The 23577-nt window shown below is 37.4% G+C and overlaps 1 protein-coding gene across 25 annotated transcripts in view; it reads left to right on the forward strand.

The window, feature by feature from the left end:
- Positions 1-23577, forward strand: part of MEF2A (myocyte enhancer factor 2A) — a 175793-nt gene that overhangs the window by 110436 nt on the left and 41780 nt on the right. The gene's annotated exons all lie outside the window — the stretch shown is intronic.

Consider the following 23577-nt stretch of genomic DNA (forward strand, 5'->3'; position numbering starts at 1 on the left):
AAAACTGTGTGAAACGATGCAGAACTAACTACAAAGGAAGAAATGAAATCCTAGTGTAGATTTTATTTGAGTAATTAAAATTAAGATAAAGCTTCTTTAACTATTTTATTGTGTAGGAATCTAATTTACCTGCCTCTACTGATTAAATGCATTTAAAATTTCCCCTATACCTACTACTCTACTGCAACCATTCCTTTTTGGACAGTAATTGATTTAGTTTGTTACTGCAAAAAAAAAAAAATCTACATATAATTAAAAAAACACTTCTGTTACTTCTTAGCAGTTAATCAGTTGTTTGCAGTGAGAAGTAAAAGCATCTTATAATTACAGCTACAACTCATCTCTGTTGCTTGTTCCCCACAGTTTTATTTAAATGGTTCATTACTATGAACATCCCCTGAAATGTGTACGAAGCTTTTGATTTTGCTTTTGTTGATCACTTCAGTTAAACAACATGGTTACATCTTAGCCAAACCCCTTAATGCAGTTATGATTATATCAGTTTTAAGTTACTTTATATTATTTAGCATTTGTGGTATATCTTATCGCTTATGTGCAATACAAATTAGACTCTTTCCCGATTATACCATAATACATTTTGAATCGTGATTTTATAAATTATGGGATCATTATTTGGGTAATCTTTATCAGAGCCTTCATAACTGGATTCCCTTGTAATGGAGAGGATCCCTGGTGTGTTTAATTTAAAATGACATCTTATTTTAAAAATCTCTGTATCTTATCAAACGCTCCACTGCCTAAGTCAAAGAAATAGAGTTGACTTTTAATAATGCCAACAAATAGATATTCAAGCTAGTTTCGTTGTAGAAGGCAGCCACCTCCTTAACCCTAACTACTCTGCTCTTTCATTGCAGCAGTTGTTGTTCTTGGCCCCTGGAAGTTGAGGGTCTTCGCACAGCCTAAAGCTTACTTCCTTAGAGAATATGAAGAATATAGTCTGATTTAATCCTCACAGAATTTCCAAACTACCTCAGTCTTCATCTCTGTTGTGGTCAGCAATCAAAGTGTAAGAGAGTAAATCCCAAACATGTTTTAGCAGTCTCCTGTATTACAGTTTACTTCAGTGTGAAGGAAAACTTTTGCAGGTCAATTATCAATTGGGATTTTGATGTTTTCTTTTTAATTGAATTTCTTAGATACAAGTGAACATGAATATTATCAGTAGTTCTTTATGGAGTTCTGAATTATATAAATACAATTTATAGAAGACACATTGGCTTATAAGGGATCAGTTTGTTGGTAGGATAAATTATAAGGCTGAATTTACCTTGAATGTTAAGCTTCCTGAATTAATCTTCATTATAAAACAATAGTGGTTATCCTAGATATTCTTTCTTCCACATATGAAAGTAATGCAACTGCAGCCTCACTAGTGGTGTGCACTATCTGAGTTCCTTTTATCAGTGGTGGTCATGGCTTATACGTTGCAGCTGCAAAGATTGTTGTGAACCAAACTAAGATTCTAGGACAAGAGTAATGACAAATACATACAGAGCTTCCTATGGGCCAGGCACTTCCAAGTGCTTTACAAGTATCTCATTTAAAGAATGAGAATACCATTGTAAGTATTTTTTTCATACAGTTTTTCATATAGTTTCCTCTCAAATAGTTGTAGTAATTGGAAGCATACTTTTGTCCATTTGTTTATTTAACAGAAATATTCGAGGGGCTCCTGTGTACCATGGACTCTGCAAAGTGATGTTATTTAGCAATTTTCTAATTCAGGCCTCAAGACTCTTCTTTCTACTCATAGTTTTGTAAACCAGTGAGATACACTTGTATCAGCTGAAGATTTTATATCTGTAAACTTCTAATAAGTTGACATAACTTTCTAGATGGCTGAAAAAGCCATCTCCTGGGACTGAGTTCATCAGCAGTAAATGGAACCATAAACAACTATAAGTGACCCATGTTAGAGTGTTTCCTAATGTAATATGGTCCACAGTGAGACTAACTGAAAACTTTGAGCACAACCTTCATAAGGCCTCTAACCTGAATTCACCTATTTCCTATTGCATGTAAGTTAGTCTTTAAGATCAGTAGCATTTTACTTTCCCCCATATTACTGAAAAGCCACACCTGCAAGGATGTGCATGTATTAGGCCTATGGAATTAGATCTAGTATGGTTTCTGGGAACACAGTGAAATAGTATATTAAAAGTAGTTGATATTATGATGATAAGCTCACATTTTATCTATCTTTTGATTTTAACCTCGAGTATTAGAAACCCATCTACAGAATGGTGTTCTGTCTTTGCTGTCCCTTGTTTCACATTACTTATATTTTAAAACTAGTTTCTTAAAATTTTAATTTTAACAATTATAGTTGATAAAAAATTACTTCTATATGGCTTTTTAAAAAATCAACAGCATTCACATACTTTAAATTGCATTTGGATATTTTGAAGTCTGTAGTGTCCTGTGGGACATATATATCTCCTATATTGAGAAAGCTAAATAAATGAAAATGGAAACTTACACATTAGTTAAATTAGGAGAGTGTCGTTAAGATAAACTTTATAAGAGACTTCATAACTGGATTTCTCTATAATGGAGAGTATTGCTGCTGTGTTAATGGCATCTTATTTGAAAATGCTTATACATGGCTTTTTAGGAGTTTATTCCTTACAAAAGATGAGTTTTACTACTTTATTTCCTATATTTCATTAGGAGACATTCTGTAAAGAATGTCATCAGAGAGATACATTATATCTTTCCATGTTATTAAGCATTGATAACAAAAATATGTGGCTCACTTTTTGTTTGGTAATTTAATTGAAATGTACAAAAACAATGTTATAACCCCCATATATCTTTTCAGTAAATTAAGATTTAAAGCTTGTGAACTGTAGTATGCAATTTTATAAGAACATTGGATTCAACTTAGAGTATTAGAAACTAGTAATGAAACTCACCAGTTGGTCACCGTTATTCATACACGTGTGTGTATATATACTTTGTGTTTATGCTAAACAAAAGCCTAGGACCAATAGAAGGGTTCTGCATCAAAATAAAAATTATGCTAAAACCAAGAAGTGAGGATTTTAGCAGCTGTTACTCAAAAATCCCTGAGATTACTTTTGTATCCACTTTTCTCTTTCTTTCACTTTGCAGGAATATTTGAAATATTATATGTTCCTGCATATAATATTTTAAAAATAGTTATGACTTGGTGATATTGGAGAATATTCAGCAAATAGCTTATGTGGTGATTCATATCATTGTGCTGTTATTTAAGAATGTAAGAGACCGTGGCTACTTATCTCTTTAGTTGATATCTTATAAACTGTTCCCAGATAGAGGTATCTTCCTCATGACAGGAATACTGTAGTACTTAAAAAAAATTCCTCTTGCATTATCTCGTTTGAGCTTCATATCCAAGGTAAGCTTTTTCAGAAGTGGAGATTGAGACTCCATTAAATGACTTGCCCAGAGTCATGTAGCAATTTAGTGGCAGAAGTAGGATTAGAACCTGGCTCTTTGACATTATAACCTCCCTTTGCTCCCCAGTTTATTGAACCCATTGGAGCTCCAGAACATTTCACCAGGAATGGATAAGGATTTTGTATATAAGTCAGTGATGTATAACATGTAGCAAACATGAATGAGTTTTCCTCAATAATAAATGGAAAATGAGTGGGGATAATTCAGTAGGAATAATAGATGACATTTATCTAGTTGCTAACATAACCTGGTACTGTTCCAGGGGCTTTTATTTATTTTCTCTTATTGAACCCTCTTATTGTCCCCATTTCACAGATGAGGAATTTGAGACACAGTGATAAATGAAGTAAGATGACAATAATTTGGATTCTGAAGAAAGAGAAAATCTGCTTTTTTTGAGTCTTAATTATTCCTGCCTCCTTTCAGATTACAAAGGAATTTAGAAATGATCAATATCTTAAAAGAGAGGAAAACAGGGGATCAATATATGATGCATCTACCAATTATTAAATAAAAACAGCTCACAGTGAAAGTTGACCATGGCAGGAGTACATTATTTTAAAATCCGTGGCTCTCAGAGTGTGGTACCCTGACCCCGGACCAGCAGCAGCAGTGTCACCAGAGAACTTGTTAGAAATCTAAGCTTGTGGGCCCTACATCAGACCTACTGAAGCAAAAACTCCTGGGGGGAGGTCTGAGTAATACTGTATGAACTCGAATTAACTTGTCCTAAGTGCAGTGAGACTCAAAGCTTTGAGTTAATGTGCAGTCTCTGGGCAGTGGTCACCCAGCTTCTTAAATATTTTTATTTCCAAGAACATTCTCAGAAATAATTTTAAGCAGTGAGCAAGCACAAAGTGTAACTTTTAAGACCTGCTAAGAAGCAATCCAAAATAGCATGCCGATTTTGGTGTGAATTCCAAACTAGGGGACATACTACTAATGGGTTATCTTTCAATTCACTACTACATGGTTATAAGTGCTTCTTTGAATGTATTTATGGGGTCTGGTGGGGATGTGTGGGCGATGGATTACAGTTCCTCAGTTGAGCAAAACAGAAAGATAAATGACTTTTGTCTCCTGAGATCATCTAGTACTGACCTTATAGAATCGGAGGCATGATTATGCTTCGGTTTTCTGACAGTATTATAATGTTCTCAGAGAGCCTTTTTGAGCCAGTTTTTTTTTTTTTTCTTCTCCCCGTGTTACAGATGAGGAATGGAACAGACAGGGAGTACTTAAGAGGCTTGCCTAATGTTTTACAGGGCTGCAGTGGAGCGGCAGGGAAAGGGGAAAAATAATGAGACATCTGAAGACAAGACAAAGCTTCCCTCCACCTCCAGCCCCCTGCCCTGCTCTTTTATTCCTAACAGAGCCTGGCGCAGCAGGACGGTGATACACAGGGTGAGGCACGCAATCCTCATGGCCCTCCTCCTCTTCTCACTTGTCCTGCACCATCACCTCACACAGCAATCACCGTAGCTCTTGCGATTTCAGTTTGACTTTTTTTGTTTTTACTATGTATTTAAATATTATTATTTATCATACAATTATTGGTTTTCATGTATGTGCTTTTTAAGGAACTGTGCATCTCTGCGTGTGATTTTTATTTTCTTGAGGTCAGATTTTTCTCCCATCAGAGATTGATGTTTTTGATATATGAATGGGAGTTCATGCGGGAAAAGGATGAGATCTATCACTTTATAATACAGCTTACATTTCTCTAATGCATTTCTCGTGTTCATCAGTGAATACCTATATATCCTTTTTATGTCCCTTTGTGTTAGGGATTGAGTGTTTTAGTAGTTACAGTCAGTTAAGTTGTTCTTTTTCCTCTGGAAGTTCTTTGCTACATTAGCCAAATTTTTGGCCAGTGAGAAAAGGGGTACAGAGGATTGGGGGAGTGGTCAGAGAAAACTTCCTCTAGAGGTGACACCATCATCTTAGTCCTTTAAAGGACAGGGTTGGAGAGGGAAAGGGGTAGAAGAAAGGTGTTCTAGCTCAAAGGGGCAGCTTATGTGGAAATTAGGAAATGAGACATAATACAATTATTTTATGGAGTTAACTTCAGACAAGTATAGCTGTAGTAATATAGTGTGAAGAGTGGAAATAGCCAAGACCTGGGAAGTAAACCAGATCCCAGAGAGGTGTCTGAGGCCCTTGACTTTCTCCTGAAGGCTTGGGTAGCTATTGAAAGAGCTGTGTCTAGGTTTTACTGACTCTCTTGCACTTCCCAAGCAATACATTGTGTTCAAATCACACTTGTAATTTTTTTTTTTTTTTGAAAGGGGTTTAAAGGAAGGGAGGAGGAAAAGGGTGAAAATGTTGAATATAATGCATTATTTTTACATTTTTAATGTACTGATATTTATCATACCATGTACAGGGCATTGTGCTAGACAGTGGAAATAACTGGCCATATTTCTGCTGTTTTCCTAAAAAAATGATGTGTTGGCTGTTTTATTATCTTTCTACAGAAGTTCCTTTGTTGGATACATTTCAGTATAGATTCAAGACACTTAGAATCACAAGATTTTGATGTTTCCCATCAAATTGTAATCATTCAGCATATAAATACTATATTACTATTAGAACTATAAGCTTGAAGTTATTTTTGTAGCTCAGTTTTGAGAGAAACTCTAAGGATCTAGAGTCTAAAGAAAGAGAGGTATCTTCTTAGCATAGATTAGTCATAACCCTACTTTTAAATTTAAAGTACACAATCAGTGCTTGACCTGTAAACCATTCCAAATGGTAGTATGAACTTTTTATATTTTGGAAAATAATTTATAATTTTGTAGGTTTTGTTTGGTGGGTTGATTTTGTGAATCAAATCAGTTTTTGATACGTGCTTTGATACTTGTGTATACTAAGGATATTCTATGAAAAATCATGTGTAGGCACACTGATGTGTGATTATATTTCTTTACTCAAAGAATATTTCCTATAAGTTCTTATTTTAATTGGCAGTAAAAGATCAGAAGGTCTACTTTTAAGATTGTTTTTTAAATGTTAGTGATTCTTGAAACTTGGTAAATAAGCTACAAGTTTGAGTCTTAGAGAATAAACCAAAGTTTGAATTCATATTGGAAATAACCTTTTATAATTCAACAGAGAATATTATTCTCTCATGCCTTGTTTTTATAGAAATTTTCTTTTCATATGACTGCTTTGTTATTTTGTGGTAATTTCTAGGCTTGAGTTATTTCCAAAGTCTCTTGAAAACCTCAAAAATGTTTATATTCTGCAAAAAAGCTTAGAAATAGTAACTAGTATTGTACAGGAATTTTAAAAATCAGCTTGCTTTTTCATGCTACCAGTGTTCATATAGGATTGTTTCATTGTATGATATAATTAAAATATTTTTAGTGCTATTTATCATATTTGTTATAGTTGAATTAAGTTTTTAAAAATTGTTCTGTTACTTTGGGGTATAAAAAAATTCTATCAGTTATGTTCTGTAGGACAGCAGAAAGTAAGGGTTTTAGGTGAGGGTTTAGGCATTTTGTGAAAGGTGTTAATTCTCAAATTCTGTTATTTGATACTTTACTTATTGTGATCCAAAATAAATTTCTATGTTTAGTATTTATAATTAGCATTTCTTTGCTAAAATAATCTGTTATTTATTGAATATTTATGGTACCTGTTTAATAGGAAAAGAGACAGGATTAAAGTTCTCAATCTTGTGGGTTTTAAGGATCAATTAAAATAATGTATGCATAAACATTTTTTAAAAAGATTTTTTATTTTTAAGTTATCTCTACACCCAGTATGGGGCTCAAACTCACAAGCTGGAGATCAAGAGTTGCATTCTTTACCGACCAAGTCAGCCAGGCACCCTGTGAAAGCATTTTGAAACCTATTTTATATTAGTCAGGTTGTTTCTAATTCCAGGTAACAAAGACCTGACTGAAACTCGCCTTTAAAATAGGGGTAGGTGTTATATCACATAACAAAAAAACACAGCAGTGTGGTAGAGATTAGGCGCTGCTCTGTTGTATTGGGCTCCAGGTTTCTGCCTTTTCTCAGGCATCAGCTTTGTCCTGATGCTGGTTACTGCATGTTGACAGTGGCAGCTCCCGACCTTACATCCGCACATGGCGTCATCTGTAGCAGCATTATCCAGTAGAACTTTTTGTGGTGATGGAAATGTTCTCTATTTGTGCTGTCCAGTATGGTAGCCATGAGTCATATGTAGCTGTTGAGCACTTGAAATATAAATAGTACAACTGAGAAACTGTATTTTTAACTTTAATTAAGTAAACACATGTGGCTAGTGGCTACCATATTGTTAAGCACCAATATAAAGCATCAGAGATTAGTTGTGTCCTAGAGTTTTCACCAAATATTCTAAAATTAACTCTGTTATGCTGGCTTAGATAACATGCTTCCACACTCCTCCCTGCAGTACACTGATCATGGTGGTGAGGAGAAGATGGAAAGTGCTGATTGGCTTATTCTAGCTAGATACTCCACCTCTGAGACGTACTATAAAGCTACCTTAATCCAGAAAGTTTGTATTTGCATTAGGTGGGGATAGACTTGTAGCTCAGTGGAACAAGACACAGACCTCAGAAATAGACCCATACATTCATGGTTAATTGATGTTTGACAAAAGGGCTAAGGTAAATCAGTGAGAAAAGGAAAGTTTTTTCAATAAATGGTGCTAGAAACACTGGATATACATATCATACAGTAAAAATAAATCTTAATATTACTACACATCATACACATTTCTTTGGAATAAAGAGTTTGTATAGGTGAATAATTAAGGGTAAGGAACAGACAGATTGGGTGTAGTTGATAGAGTGCCTTGAATATCAGTCTGTGGTGTTTGACATTTGTCTTATGGGCATTGGGCAGCCTTTAGAGGTGTTTAAAAGTTTAGGTAGTCAAATAATTGTTACAAGAATACTAATCTGACAGCAGATTATCAGCGTTTTAAAAGAAGATTGTAACTTTTAAAAATAGACTAAAGATCTCATCTTTTAATTATGATAGGTCTTTAGTAATATTGAGATTTTATGAAGAAGAATGCTATTCCACTTAGTTTGAATGGGGAAGGGTGATTAAAGTGGAGGTTTAGACTGCGTTCTAAAGATTATGGTATATTGACATGTCAATGCTTCTTCTTAATTGATCTATAAAAAATTTAAGAGAGCATCATTTGTAGAAAAGGAAGTGTTTAGAATTCAACCATAATGTGAACGTGATCAAGTATTATTTTATAAATAATCTTTATAATATCTCCTTTAACGTAACAATTTAAAGTATTTTTACTTAAAATCATTATTTATTATGAAAAAGTGACTGACCAAAATTATTGTTAAAAGGAGTTTATGTATTATAAGAAGGTTTGGAAAACCCTGATCTAGTTCTTACTTCATTTAAATGGTAAGAAAGCAGGAGTCCAAACAAAGCAAAGGACTGGTCCAATATCTTACAAGTACACAATGACAAAACCAAGACTTAAATAATGTTTTCTTGAAGACCCTGGGTCTATCTCAGAAAGACTGTGGAACTTTTGAGGCAAAGTCTTTGCTAAAGAACATCAATATTCTTCCCAGTGGATTCCCAAAGATCAGCACACAGCTTAATAATGACCTATAAAATTGAACTAAAAGCAGTGTTGCTTACTTCAGTTAATTTGTACTCTTAAAACTTCATCAGGGGCACCTGGGTGGCTCAGTTGGTTGGGCGTCCATCTTGATTTTGAGTCAGGTCATGGTCTCAGGGTCACAGGATCGAGCCCCGTTTCGGGTGCTATGCTCAGTGTGGAGTCTTGCTTGAGATTCTTTCATCCTTTCCCTCTGCCCTCCCCCCAGCTCACGCACACACTCTGTCTCAAATAAATCTTAAAAACAAAACAACTTCATCAAATGTTACCCAAAGCTATTAAGGACAAAAGTATAGAGTATGTTTCAATGGAAATAAAGCTCAAGAATGAAGGAATGAAGGGATGTGATTCTCTATACTCTATAACCCTGGAAATACTGCCTTTATTGCTGTATTGCCCCATCTTCCACATTGACTCCCAGTATATGTTATTTCCAACCTTTAGAGAAGTAAACAGACTTAAAAAGAAAAACGTACAGGTGCCTCTGCTGTAATGCAGTTTATGCATTCCTGAAAAATTTCATAAACTCCAAAACCTGTGCAACTTTGTGTTCTGAGAAACACAAACTAAAAAATAATTAGTAATTAAAAAGAGAACTTGCACTGCTCAGTGAGGCAACTTAGTGTGTAGTTAGTGGCTACCACAGTGGGTATTATAAATGCACAGAATTAATTACTTGAGTAGAAATGTTGACAACATTTAATTAGAATGGAGATAGTGGGTCTTAGGACAGTGCAGATGGCAGTGTAGCAATAAACAATAGAAGCTGGGGGGGGGTGCCATTAAAGTGAGCATGGGAAATATTACAACCTTCGACAAGGCTGGGAATACTTCTCTGAAGCGCTCGTTTTCAGTTTTCTTTTTTCTTTCTTCTTTGTAAATGCTCCTGCTGTCAGGAGGTCTTTCTCCTCTCCTGCTAAAGGTTCTAATTCTGTTTCCACTTTTCTGGCTCCCCTTGCCTAGGAAAAATCCCCAGTGAACCAGAGTGACTTCTTTATTATACTGACACCATTCCCTGTTTATCAGTTTCATAGCACCTAATTTACATGCCAAAACACAGTATAGTAGAGCAGACTGTATTGTTTAATCATAGAAGGTGTTTTTGTTTGTTTTTTTAAAGCACATTCATCAGCTGATGTTCATCTGAATAAGTGGCTGCTATATAAAAGAAGATTATTCAGTGGGGGGGAAGTTGTATTATTTTGCTGGTTTCTTTTAAGGTATAAAAGCTGTTTTCATAGATTCTGTTGGCTTTTGTTTCATATAGTTCTGTTCACTTGTAATCTTAATATACCTGGGTATAGGACTCAATAGGTACAAATTCCAGTGTGATTATTCATAATCGTGGTAAAGATTTCCAGCGTTTTCTGCAACCTGCATAAAGTGCTTTCACACTGCCTGGTATCTTTATAAATCATTGCCCCCAGTATCTTTCACTATCATGTGAAATGGAGGGATTGAATGTTCAGTGAGGCAACATAGTGTAGCTAGTGGCTACCACAAGGGGTGTTATAGACATACTTGAGATTAACTTTTAATTCACCATTTAAAATTATACAATTTTTAATATATTCAAAAGTTTGTGCAGCTATGAACACTAATTCCAGAACATTTTCATCAACCATTGGCAGTCATTTCCCAACTCCCCTTACCTCCTAATCCTGGCAAACACCTTTTTTCTGTGTCTATGGATTTGCCTATTCTGGATATTTCATATAAATAATCTCTTTTGTATCTGGCTTCCATTTAGCATAATACTTTCAAGGTTCATCCATATTGTAGCATGTATCAGTACATCATTCCATGGCAAAATGATATTCCATTGTATGGATACACCACATTTTGTCAGTTGATGGACATTAGGTTATTTCCACTTTTTGATTGTTACAAAAATGTGGCTATGAAATTTGTGTACAAGTTTTTGTATGGACATGTTTTCATTTCTCTTAGGTATCTACCTAAGAGTGGAATTTGTCAGGTTGTATGATAGCTCTGTGTTGAACTTTTTGAAGAACTTGACAGTGGAATTCTGTGGAAAGTGTGGGACTCTTTTCCACATTTAACTTAAAGAAAAAGCAAATACAACATCAAAAAACTTTGTGGATGTCATTAGAAAATATTTGATTAATTTTTTCCTAACAACAATGAATTTTCTATTTCTGTAATATTGGGTCAGGTTATCTGGACCAACTCTTCAGCTGAAGAGAACTAAAAATACTATATAAATTGTACAAAAACTTCTTTATAGCATTAAAGAGCTGTTAGGAACATGCCAGACCAAAATCTAAGAAAAGGTAAGAACGTAAGAGGTAAAGAAGTATTTAAAGTTCTGGTTACCCTGAGTCATTTGCTCACGGGGATAAAACAGTTGAAAACTGAGCTTCAGGTTTTGATGAATCCAGAGGCAAAGAGCAACTCATTACTTGTAGGTTTCTGAGTCTAATGGATTGCCTCCCATATCAAATTGGGACCTTGGGAAGAGGAAAAAATCCAGTCTTTTCCCTACTTGCAAAAGATTGCAAGGAGAGATCTATTGTACTGAACAGATGGGGGAAAGAGAAGAATAAGAAAAGTAAGAAAGAGAACCTGTCTCTGAGAGGTTCTAAAACAAGTACCAGCATTGTGTGGAATCACTCATTGTCTAGAGTCATTTAACACAGGAAGTCCAGGAAAACTTTTGCCTCAGGTACTTGGAAGAGGCAAATTGATATACTTTTTGAAGAAAGGCACCTTATTCAAGGCATCAAAAAATCTCTTTCAAATAATCTTTTAAAACCAGAGAGCGTCCATCATACAAAGATGACCAACCATAAAAGAAAACAAGGCACCATAAGCAAAATGCAGAAGAAATAGCAGAAACTGACTTCTAAATGCTTCAGATACTCATTATTATACATAGATTATAAACAGCTTCACTCTGTTTTAATAAAAAAGCTTGAAAGTATCTGCAAGAAACAGGAAATTAGAAGTGATACGGCGGAATTGAATGAAATACTTAGAGCAATGAAAAAAACCACAATAACCAAAATAAAGAACTTAGTAAACATGTTGGAAATATATTTGACATAGCTGAAGAATTTGTGAACTGACGTTATCTGGAGGCTCAGCACGAAGAGAAGAAAAGGTATAAAATACAAGATGTTGAGGAAAGGGAAGATTGGTTGGAAATTCTAGCCTAAATTTTTCTTGGCGTTCTAGAAGGAGGGGAAGAGAGAATGAATATGAATGGGGGCAGATGCAATATTTGAAGAGATAATGACAATTTTCCAGGATTGATTTAAGACATAGTGAAACTACAGAAAACAAAAGACAAAGAGACAAACTTAAACAGAGGAGATCATCTTCAAAGGAGTGCTGACTCTAAATAGCAGCAAATGAAAATCTATAGTCAATGAAATGATACCCTGAATGGGTTGAGAAGAAGTTGTAATCCAACTTAGAATTCTGTACCCAGAGAAAATATCTTCAAGAATGAAGGCAGGATGCCTGACTTACGTGCCTGGGAAACCCCATTGCTCCCTTTCTCCTGGCTGGCAGTGCAGAGGCCACACTATGGCTGGAGTCACTATAAAAGACATGAACTAGCAGGAGTTCATCAGCGCTTTGGCCATCTTCCTGAAAAAGTCTGGGGAGCTGAAAGTCCCTAAATGGGTGGACACTATAGCATAAAGAGCTTGCTGGCTCCTTGTGATCAGAACTGTTTTTTTTTTTTTTTTTTTTTTAAAGAATTTGTCAGAGAGAGAGAGAGCACAAGGAGGGGGAGTGTCAGTCAGAGGGAGAAGCAGGCTCCCCGCTGAGCAAGGAACCCGATGTGGGACTCGATCCCAGGACCCCGGGATCATGACCCGAGCCGAAGGTAGATGCTTAACCGACTGAGCCACCCAGGTGTCCCTGATGAGAACTGGTTCTGCACACGGGCTGCTTCCACAGCACAGCACCTGTACCTACAGGGCGTGGCTGGGGTCAGCTCCATAACCAAGATCTATGGGGGGTGTCAGAGAAATGGGGTCATGCCCAGCCACTTAAACAGAGGCTCCAGGAATGTAGCCCACCGGTCCTCCAAGGCTTTGGGGCTGAAAACAATGGAAAAGGACCAAGATAGGGGCTGCAAACTGACACCAGACACCAAAAGATCTGCAAAGAATCACCAGACAGGTGTCAGCTTCCACCCAGAAGCATTACAACAGATGCTGGGTTAATAAATTGGCTCGTTCATTAAAAAAAAAAAAACAAAACCAGTGTATCAGTTTCGTTTTAGTTTTTATTATTATTATGTTATGTTAACCACCATACATTATATCATTAGTTTTTGACGTAGTGTACCATGATTCATTGTTGCGTATAACACCCAGTGCTCCATGCAGAACTTGCCTGCTTTAATACCCATCACCAAGCTAACCCATCCTCCTACCCCCCTCCCCTGTAGAACCCTCAGTTTGTTTTTCAGAGTCCATCGTCTCTCATGGTTCGTCTCCCCCTCCGATTCCCCCCCTTCGTTCTTCCCCTCCTGCTATCTTCTTTTTTTTTTTTTTTTTAACATATAATGTATTATTTGTTTCAGAGGTACAGATCTGTGATTCAACAGTCTTGCACAATTCACAGCGCTCACCATAGCACATACCCTCCCCAATGTCTATCACCCAGCCACCCCATCCCTCCCACACCACACCACTCCAGCTACACTAAGTTTGTTTCCTGAGATTAAGAATTCCTCATATCAGTGAGGTCATATGATACATGTCTTTCTCTGATTGACTTATTTTGCTCAGCATAACACCCTCCAGTTCCATCCATGTTGTTGCAAATGGCAAGATCTCATTCCTTTTGATGCCTGCATAATATTCCATTGTGTATATATACCACATCTTCTTTATCCATTCATCTGTCGATGGACATCTTGGCTCTTTCCACAGTTTAGCTATTGTGGACATGGCTGCTATAAACATCGGGGTGCACGTGCCTCTTCAGATCCCTACATTTGTATCTTTGGGTTAAATACCCAGTAGTGCAATTGCTGGATCGTATGGTAGCTCTATTCTCAACTTTTTGAGGAACCTCCATATTGTTTTCCAGAGTGGCTGCACCAGCTTGCATTCCCACCAACAGTGTAGGAGGATTCCCCTTTCTCCACATCCCCGCCAACATCTGTCATTTCCTGACTTGTTAATTTTAGCCATTCTGACTGGTGTGAGGTGGTATCTCATTGAGGTTTTGATTTGGATTTCCCTGATGCCGAGCGATGTTGAGCACTTTTTCATGTGTCTGTTGCCATTTGGATGTCTTCTTTGGAAAAGTGTCTGTTCATGTCTTGATTGGATTTCTTGATTGGATCATTTGTTCTTTGGGTGTTGAGTTTAAGAAGTTCTTTATAGATTTTGGATACTAGCCCTTTATCTGATATGTCATTTGCAAATATGTTCTCCCATTCTGTCGGTTGTCTTTTGGTTTTGTTGACTGTTTCCTTTGCTGTGCAAAAGCTTTTTATCTTGATGAAGTCCCGATAGTTCATTTTTGCCCTTGCTTCCCTTGCCTTTGGCGATGTTTCTAGGAAGAAGTTGCTGAGGCTGAGGTCGAAGAGGTTGCTGCCTGTGTTCTCCTCTAGGATTTTGATGGACTCCTGTCTCACATTGAGGTCTTTCAACCATTTGGAGACTATTTTTGTGTGTGGTGTAAGGAAATGGTCCAGTTTCATTCTTCTGCATGTGGCTGTCCAGTTTTCCCAACACCATTTGTTGAAGAGACTGTCTTTTTTCCATTGGACATTCTTTCCTGCTTTGTCAAAGATTACTTGACCATAGAGTTGAGGGTCGATTTCTGGGCTCTCTATTCTGTTCCATTGATCTGTGTGTCTGTTTTTGTGCCAGTACCATACTGTCTTGATGATAACAGCTTTGTAATAGAGCTGGAATTCTGGAATTGTGATGCCGCCAGCTTTGCTTTTCTTTTTCAACATTCCTCTGGCAATTCGGGGTCTTTTCTGGTTCCATACAAATTTTAGGATTATTTGTTCCATTTCTTTGAAAAAAGTGGATGGTATTTTGATGGGGATTGCATTGAATTTGTAGAATGCTCTAGGTAGCATTGACATCTTCACAATATTTGTTCTTCCAATCCATGAGTGTGGAACATTTTTCCATTTCTTTGTGTCTTCCTCAATTTGTTTCATGAGTATTTTATAGTTTTCTGAGTACAGATCCTTTGCCTCTTTGGTTAGATTTATTCCTCGGTATCTTATGGTTTTGGGTGCAGTTGTAAATGGGATCAACTCCTTAATTTCTCTTTCTTCTGTCTTGTTGTTGGTGTATAGGAATGCCACTGATTTCTGTGCATTGATTTTATATCCTGCCACTTGACTGAATTCCTCTATGAGTTCTAGCAGTTTTGTGGGGGAGTCTTTTGGGTTTTCCACATAAAGTATCAAATCATCTGCAAAGAGCGAGAGTTTGATGACTTCTTTGCTGATTCAGATGCCTTTGATTTCTTTTTGTTGTCTGATTGCTGTGGCTAGGACTTCTAATACTATGTTGAATAGCAGTGGTGATAGTGGACATCCCTGCCGCATTCCTGACCTTAGGGGGAAAGCTCTCAGTTTTTCCCCATTGAGATTGATATTCCCTGTAGGTTTTTCATAGATGGCTTTTATGATATTGAGGTATGTACCCTCTATGCCTATACTCTGAAGAGTTTTGATCCAGAAAGGATGCTGTACTTTGTCAAATGCTTTTTCTGCATCTATTGAGAGGATCATATGGTTCTTGTATCACATTGACTGATCTGCGGATGTTGAACCAACCTTGCAGCCCAGGGATAAATCCCACTTGGTCATGGTGACTAATCCTTTTAATATAGTGTTGGATCCTATTGGCTAGGATTTTGGTGAGAATTTTTGCATCCATGTTCATTGGTTCATTGGTCTGTAATTCTCCTTTTTGATGGGGTCTTTGTCTGGTTTGGGGATCAAGGTAATGCTGGCCTCATAAAACGAGTTTGGAAGTTTTCCTTCCATTTCTATGTTTTGGAACAGTTTCAGAAGAATAGGTATTAATTCTTCTTGAAATGTTTGGTAGAATTCCCCTGGGAAGCCATCTGGCCCTGGGAAGCCATCTGGCCCTGGGCTTTTGTTTGTTGGGAGATTTTTGATGACTGCTTCAATTTCCTTAGTGGTTATAGGCCTGTTCAGGTTTTCTATTTCTTCCTGGTTCAGTTTTGGTAGTTGATACACCTTTAGGAATGCATCCATTTCTTCCAGGTTATCCAATTTGCTGGCATAGAGTTGCTCACAATATGTTCTTAAAATTGTATTTCTTTGGTGTTGGTTGTGATCTCTCCTCTTTCATTCATGATTTTGTTGAATTGGGTCATTTCTCTTTTCTTTTTGATAAATCTGGCCAGGGGTTTATCCATCTTGTTAATTCTTTCAGAGAACCAGCTCCTACTTTCATTGATCTGTTCTGCTGTTCTTTTGGTTTCTATTTCATTGATTTCTGCTCTGATCTTTATGATTTCTCTTCTCCTGCTGGGTTTAGGCTTTATGTGCTGTTCTTTCTCCAGCTCCTTTAGGCATAGGGTTAGGTTGTGTATTTGAGACCTTTCTTGTTTCTTGAGAAAGCCTTGTATTGCTATATACTTTCCCCTTAGGACTGCCTTTGCTGCATCCCAAAGATTTTGAACAGTTGTGTTTTCATTTTCATTGGTTTCCATGAATTTTTTTAATTCCTCTTTAATTTCCTGGTTTACCCATTCATTCTTTAGTAGGATGCTCTTTAGCCTCCATGTATTTGAGTTCTTTCCAATTTTCCTCTTGTGATTGAGTTCTAGTTTCAAAGCATTGTGGTCTGAAAATAGGCAGGGAGTGATCCCAATCTTTTGGAACCGGTTGAGACCTGATTTGTGACCTAGGATGTGATCTCTTCTGGAGAATGTTCCATGGGCACTAGAGAAGAATGTGTATTCCGTTGCTTTGGGATGGAATGCTCTGAATATATCTGTGATGTCCATTTGGTTCAGCATGTCATTTAAAGTCTTTAAATTTCCTTGTTGATCTTTTGCCTAGACGATCTGTCTATTTCAGTGAGGGGGATGTTAAAGTCCCCCACTATTATTGTATTGTTGTCGATGTGTTTCTTTGCTTTTGTTATTAATTGCCTTATATAATGGGCTGCTCCCATGTTAGGGGCATAGATATTTACAATTGTTAGATCTTCTTGTTGGATAGATCCTTTAAGTATGATATAGTGTCCTTCCTCATCTCTTATTACAGTCTTTGGTTTAAAATCTAATTTGTCTGATATAAGGATTGCCACCCCAGCTTTCTTTTGGTGTTCATTAGCATGGTAAATGGTTTTCCACCCCCTCACTTTCAATCTGGGGGTGTCTTTGGGTCTAAAATGAGTCTCTTGCAGACAGCATATCGATGGGTCTTGTTTTTTAATCCAATCTGATAGCCTGTGTGTTTTGATGGGGGCATTTAGCCCATTTACATTCAGGGTAACTATTGAAAGATAGGAATTTAGTGCCATTGTATTGCCTGTAAGGTGACTGTTCTTGTATATTGTCTGTGTTCCTTTCTGGTCTATGTTGCTTTTAGGCTCTCTCTTTGCTTAGAGGACCCCTTTCAAGATTTCTTGTAGGGCTGGTTTTGTGTTTGCAAATTCCTTTAGTTTTTGTTTGTCCTGGAAGCTTTTTATCTCTCCTTCTATTTTCAGTGACACCCTAGCTGGATGTAGTATTCTTCGCTGCATATTTTTCTCGTTTAGTGCTCTGAATATATCATGCCAGTCCTTTCTGGCCTGCCACGTCTCTGTGGATAGGTCTGTTGACAATCTAATGTTTCTACCATTGTAGGTTACAGATCTCTTCTCCCGAGCTGCTTTCAGCTTATTTTCTCTTTGTCTCTGAGACTCGTAAGTTTTACTATTAGATGTCGGGGTGTTGACCTATTTTTATTGATTTTGAGAGGGGTTCTCTGTGCCTCCTGGATTTTGATGCCTGTTTCCTTCCCCAAATTAAGGAAGTTCTGTACTATAATTTGCTCCATTATACCTTCTGCCCCTCTCTCTCTTTCTTCTTCTTCTTCTGGGATCCCAATTATTCTAATGTTGTTTCATCTTATGGTATCGCTTATCTCTCGAATTCTGCCCTCGTGATCCAGTAGTTGTTTATCTCTCTTTTTCTCAGCTTCTTTATTTTCCATCATTTTGTCTTCTATATCACTAATTCTCTCTTCTGCCTCATTTATCCTAGCAGTTAGAGCCTCCATTTTTTATTGCACCTCATTAATAGCCTTTTTGATTTCGACTTGGTTAGATTTTAGTTCTATTATTTCTCCAGAAAGGGTTTCTCTAATAACTTCCATGCTTTTTTCAAGCCCAGCTAGTATATTTAAAATCTTCATTCTGAACTCTAGTTCCTACATCTTACTAATGTCCGTATTGATTAGGTCCCTGGCAGTCAGTACTGCCTCCTGTTCTTTTTGTTGAGGTGATTTTTTCCGTCTTGTCATTTTGTCCAGAGGAGAATAGATGAATGAGAGAACAAAATGCTAGCAGGGTAACGACGTCCCCAGAAAAAATACACTAAACACATCAGAAAAGACCTGGAACTGGGCGAAAAGAAAGGGAAAGAAAGAAGAAAAAAAAAGAAAGAGATAAAAACAAATAAAAAAAACAAAACAGAATATGATCAGATATGATCAGGCTGGTGCATAGATCAGTGCCACACACTAGATTCTGGGTGTATTTTGGTCTGTTAGAAGAAAGTGCGTCCCAAAATTTAAAAGAAAGAAAAACTTATATATGTACAAAAATAAGGGTTAATACGATGATGATGGAATATGACTGTAAAGATGATAATTATAAAAGATTTTATAAAAGGAATTGATAAGTTGGTTGAAAAAAGAAAGAAGAGGATTTAAAAAAAAAGGGGGGGAGACAATGTGATCAGGCAGGAGACTAGAACAAAGCCATACACTAGAGATTTAGGGTATATTTTGATCTGTTAGAAGAAACTGTATCCCAGAATTTTAAAGAGAGAACAACTTACATATATATATATATATATATATATACATATATACCAAAAATATGGGTAACTACTATGAAGGGATAGAATATGACTCTAAAAATGAAAAATAAAAAAGATTTTTTTTAAAAAAGGGATTGATTAGATGTTGGTTGAAAAAGGGAAAAAGAAAAATTAAACAGTTAAAAAAGTTAACTTTGAAAGACTAAAGAATCATGGTAAAAAAGCCATGGATTCTTTGTGCAATATTCCCCTAGCGCTGGAGTTCTGCTGTTCTCATTGATTGGTAAACTTGGTCTTGTCTGGCTGTTCTTGCTGATCTTCTGGGGGAGGGCCTGTTGCCGTGGTTCCCAAATGTCTTTGCCAGAGGCAGAATTGCCCCGCCTTTGCCAGTCCGGGCTAAGTAATCTGCTTGGGTTTGCTCTCGGGAGTTTTTGTTCCCTGGAAGCTTTCAGTACAGCTTTGGAGGACGAGATGTGAAAATGGCGGCCTCCCCATCTCTGCCCCGGAGGAGCTGAGAACTTGGGGCCGCACTCCTCAGTGCACCCCCAGAGAAAAGCAGTCAGTCACTCCCAACTCCCCGGTCTCCGGCCGCACTCTGTGCTCACCCGGCCTGTGACTGAGCGTTTCTATCTCTGGCACCCGACTCGGTGTGGAGTCTCCAAACCCAGCAGATCCCTGCGCTGTGCTCCTGCACCGCTCCTCCCGGGGGAGGACCTGGAGTCTCCCTGGATCTGCCGCTTGTTGGGTTCCTACTAGAAGAGCAGCCCCTCGACTGTGCCGCTGATCACAGTTTATGGCATCCCCAAGGTAAGATCCCACTCCTCGGCTCCGCCTCTGCAGCCCGCTTCCCTGCTCCGTTACCTGGGAGCTCTGCCGCACTCAGGCACACCTGGTCTTTCTGTGATCCCGAGGGTCCTGAGACCACACTGTCCCAGTGATGGTTCCACACCCCGTTTAGCCACTGGAGCAACGTCCCTCAGAGGAGCCGACTTCTGAAAGTTCTGATTTTGTGCTCCGGGGCTCTATCACTTGCCAGAAGCGGCTGACGGAGGCTCCCTCCCCCACCGTCTATCCTCCCGAATATCGCCTCGGATTCACTTCTCTGTGCGTCCTACCTTCCAGGAAGTGGTCGCTTTTCTGTTCAGAGAGTTGTTGCTATTCTTTTCTTCGATCTCCTGTTGAGTTCGTAGGTGTTCAGAATGGTTTGATCCCTATCCAGCTGAATTCCTGAGACGAAATCCAGGACTCCTACTCCTCCGCCATCTTGCTCCTCCTCCCTCAACCTGTTTATCAGTTTTGCAACTAAACCACCTCAGGCTTTTGAAGAAGGGGTCCAAAACCCAAGTGAGAGTGTCATGGTAGAAATTAGTCTTCATGGGAAGATCACATGACCTTCACAAGCTTAATGTGGACAGTGACCCATGTCTATTTCATCAGTGAACATCAGAACCTAGTAGGAGCTCTCAGTAAGTTTTGTTGGAAAAAAGGAAGGCAAATTCAGTCATTTGTACAAGTAAAAAAAAAAAAAAACACACAAAGAAGGGATGGTGAAAACCAAGAGCCAAGAGTTTTGAAGATATACTTTCCTGACTTCACAGTGCACCGAGAATCAAGTTTATCAGAAATACTTAGGTGTAGGGCGCCTGGGTGGCTCAATTGATTAAGCGACTGCCTTCGGCTCAGGTCATGATCCTGGAGTCCCGGGATCAAGTCCCACATAGGGCTCCCTGCTCAGCGGGGGGTCTGCTTCTCCCTCTGACCCTCTTCCCTCTCGTGCTCTCTGTCTCTCATTCTCTCTCAAATAAATAAATAAAATCTTAAAAAAAAAAAAAAAGAAATACTTAGGTGTGAAGATTTACAACAGAATTACATTATCCCTCTTGGTAAGCTGAGGCTACTGGGTTGCCCAATATCTAGTTTCTGTGAGTTAAGGGCCCCCTAAAACTATTGGTTTTGCTCCGGGTTGAGGGGAGAAGTATCACTGCCATTTGCTGGGCTCTTTGCAATCAAACCTAGGAGTAACATAGAATTGGATACCTTAAAATTCAAAGAAGCCATAGCTTGAACACCACACACTTCTTACTGAGGAAGATAGGAATAAGATTATGGAGGAACTGGAGAAGGAGCCTGAAGGCAATGCCTACAACTACCTGCAAAAGAAATGTGCTGTCTTACCATTATATGAGGTAGCCTGACCTTGATAGCAAAACCAGCAAGGAGAGTTCTAAGAAGGATCAGAAGTCAGCCTCACTGAACATAAATGCAAAACTCCTAAACAAAATACTAGTCTACTTCTTTGAGTTCACATCTTTTTTAGGGGAGACACTTATTTTCACTTTGATCCATTTTCTGTACTGCTTGGGCACGCATATAGACTCTGTCAGCCTCCCTTTGGGAGTGGCCGTGTGACTAAATTGGCCAATGGAATTTGAGTAGAAGTGACACATGCTGCTTCCAGGCCTCATCTGTCGAATACCTCCCACATGATCTTCGTACTCTCTCTTCCCTGTTTGCTAGCCAGGTACGGAGAATCCAGACGGGAACTCTTGAGGTCTTGTGTGTGGAAGCACAAGATAAATGAATCTGGGCTCTGAATAATCTCGTGCAAGTCTCTCTCAGATAAGAAGCATCTTCATGTGGCTTTGTATGAATAAGAAACTTAATTGGGTTAAGCCACTGAGATTTTTGTTTGTTAAAGCATCTCATGTTATTTATGCTAACTAATACAGAAATTAAATCCAGCAGTGTATAAAAGGGACAGTACATCATGACTAAGTTGGATTGCTCTCAGGAATGCAGGGTTGATTGAACAGAATTATCCCATCATTGTGGAATGGAACACTCAATATTTATACATCTGTGCTACAAAAAAATAATCTTTATAGAGTCAAATGCCAGTCAAAATCCCAAGGATTTTTTTGTTTTTTTAAGAATTCAACAACTGATTCTGAAATAAAAGGAAATTGAAGGGGAAAAGAAGACACCCTGAAGAGTAACAGTGTGAGAGGGTTTGCTCTACAATATATTGCAGCTAATTTTAAAGCTGTAGTAATGAAGATACTATGACAATGGCACAAATACCAATTGCCAAACATAGCAGTGAAGTAATAGAGAGCTCAGAAACAGAACCATGTGCATAAATGGAAAGAACAGACTCTTTAATTGTCCTGGGACAATTGGATATATAGGAAAACCATTAAGGGAACCTACCTCATATATTGCATAAAATCTGCCTCTAGGAAGATTATAGACTTAAATGCAAAAGGCAAAATTGAAAGCTTTTTAGAAGATGGTATAGGAGACTATCTTCATGATTTTGAGGTAGGAAAGGATTTCTTAAGACATAAAAACTATAAAGGAAAAAAAATGGTAAATTTGACTTTGTTAAAATTAAGAACCTGTTTTTATCTGAAGGCAAGTGTTTCTTTTTTTTTAAAGCCACAGAATGAAAAAATATTTTTATAATGCATAAAATTAACAAAGGACTCATGTTGATTTCAAATTTAAAAAATGACAAAGCAATAAGAGAAAGATGAACAAGTCAATAGAAAACTTGAACAGGCACTTAGAAGAAAATTCAGATAGCCAGTAGGTATGAAATGTGCTTCATTTCCTTAATAATCAGAGGAATGCAAATCAATTCCTCATTGCAGGTAGAAATGTACTTCAATGCAATTATAGTTGACCCTTGAACAACTCCATAGTTAGGAAAACAGCACCCTGTGCAGTTGAAAATCCATGTTTGACTTTTGACTCCCTTGAGAGTATTGTGTAATACTCCATTCCCATAATATTTAAAAGTAAACCAAATAATATATTTAGAGATGTATATATGTGTTAAACCTATAAAGAAAATCCAGAAAGTTTTGTCATCACAGAGGTAGGATAGTATTTCCTGGAGAGGGGAGAGGAGAGAGTTGTGTGATTGAGGGAGATCTATAGGTTCTGGTTCTAGTCTGTGTTTGATTTGGTTAGAATTACTAGTATTCATTTCATAATTGTTGAATTTAATAAATTTTGATGCCTTTTTCTCTCAAATTTTCAGTTTAAAAAAATTGTGGTTTTTTTTTTCATTTTCAAAGTGTCTAGGAAGAATACGAAGTATCTTTCAAAATTAGCAATGATTATTAAAAATGAGGAAAAGAAGAACTTTCCTTAGTTAAAAAAATTCTATTTAGTTTAAGTTCCTTGGAACTTAAAACATACTATTCCTTTATTTTACAAGTAGTCCTATCTTGTGCTAGATCTGATTATCCATTCATGCCATATTTATGGAGCATTTACTGCTCAGTGCTTGACAGAAATGAGATTTAAGGTGGGTGATGATATTATAGATTAATTAGCTCCTTGTGCATTTAAAAAAACATGCATATATACCTTTTGAGTACTTTTAATTCCATAGTTTTGCTTCTAAGTATTGTGATTCTATTTGTTTGGAATGGAATTTGACAGTTATAAAATTGAGCATACAT

This window comes from Mirounga angustirostris, unplaced genomic scaffold (genome assembly GCF_029215605.1).
Source record: "Mirounga angustirostris isolate CCGP_5_RB_7025 unplaced genomic scaffold, mMirAng1.0.hap1 SCAF_9, whole genome shotgun sequence".
Classification (NCBI taxonomy): domain Eukaryota; kingdom Metazoa; phylum Chordata; class Mammalia; order Carnivora; family Phocidae; genus Mirounga; species Mirounga angustirostris.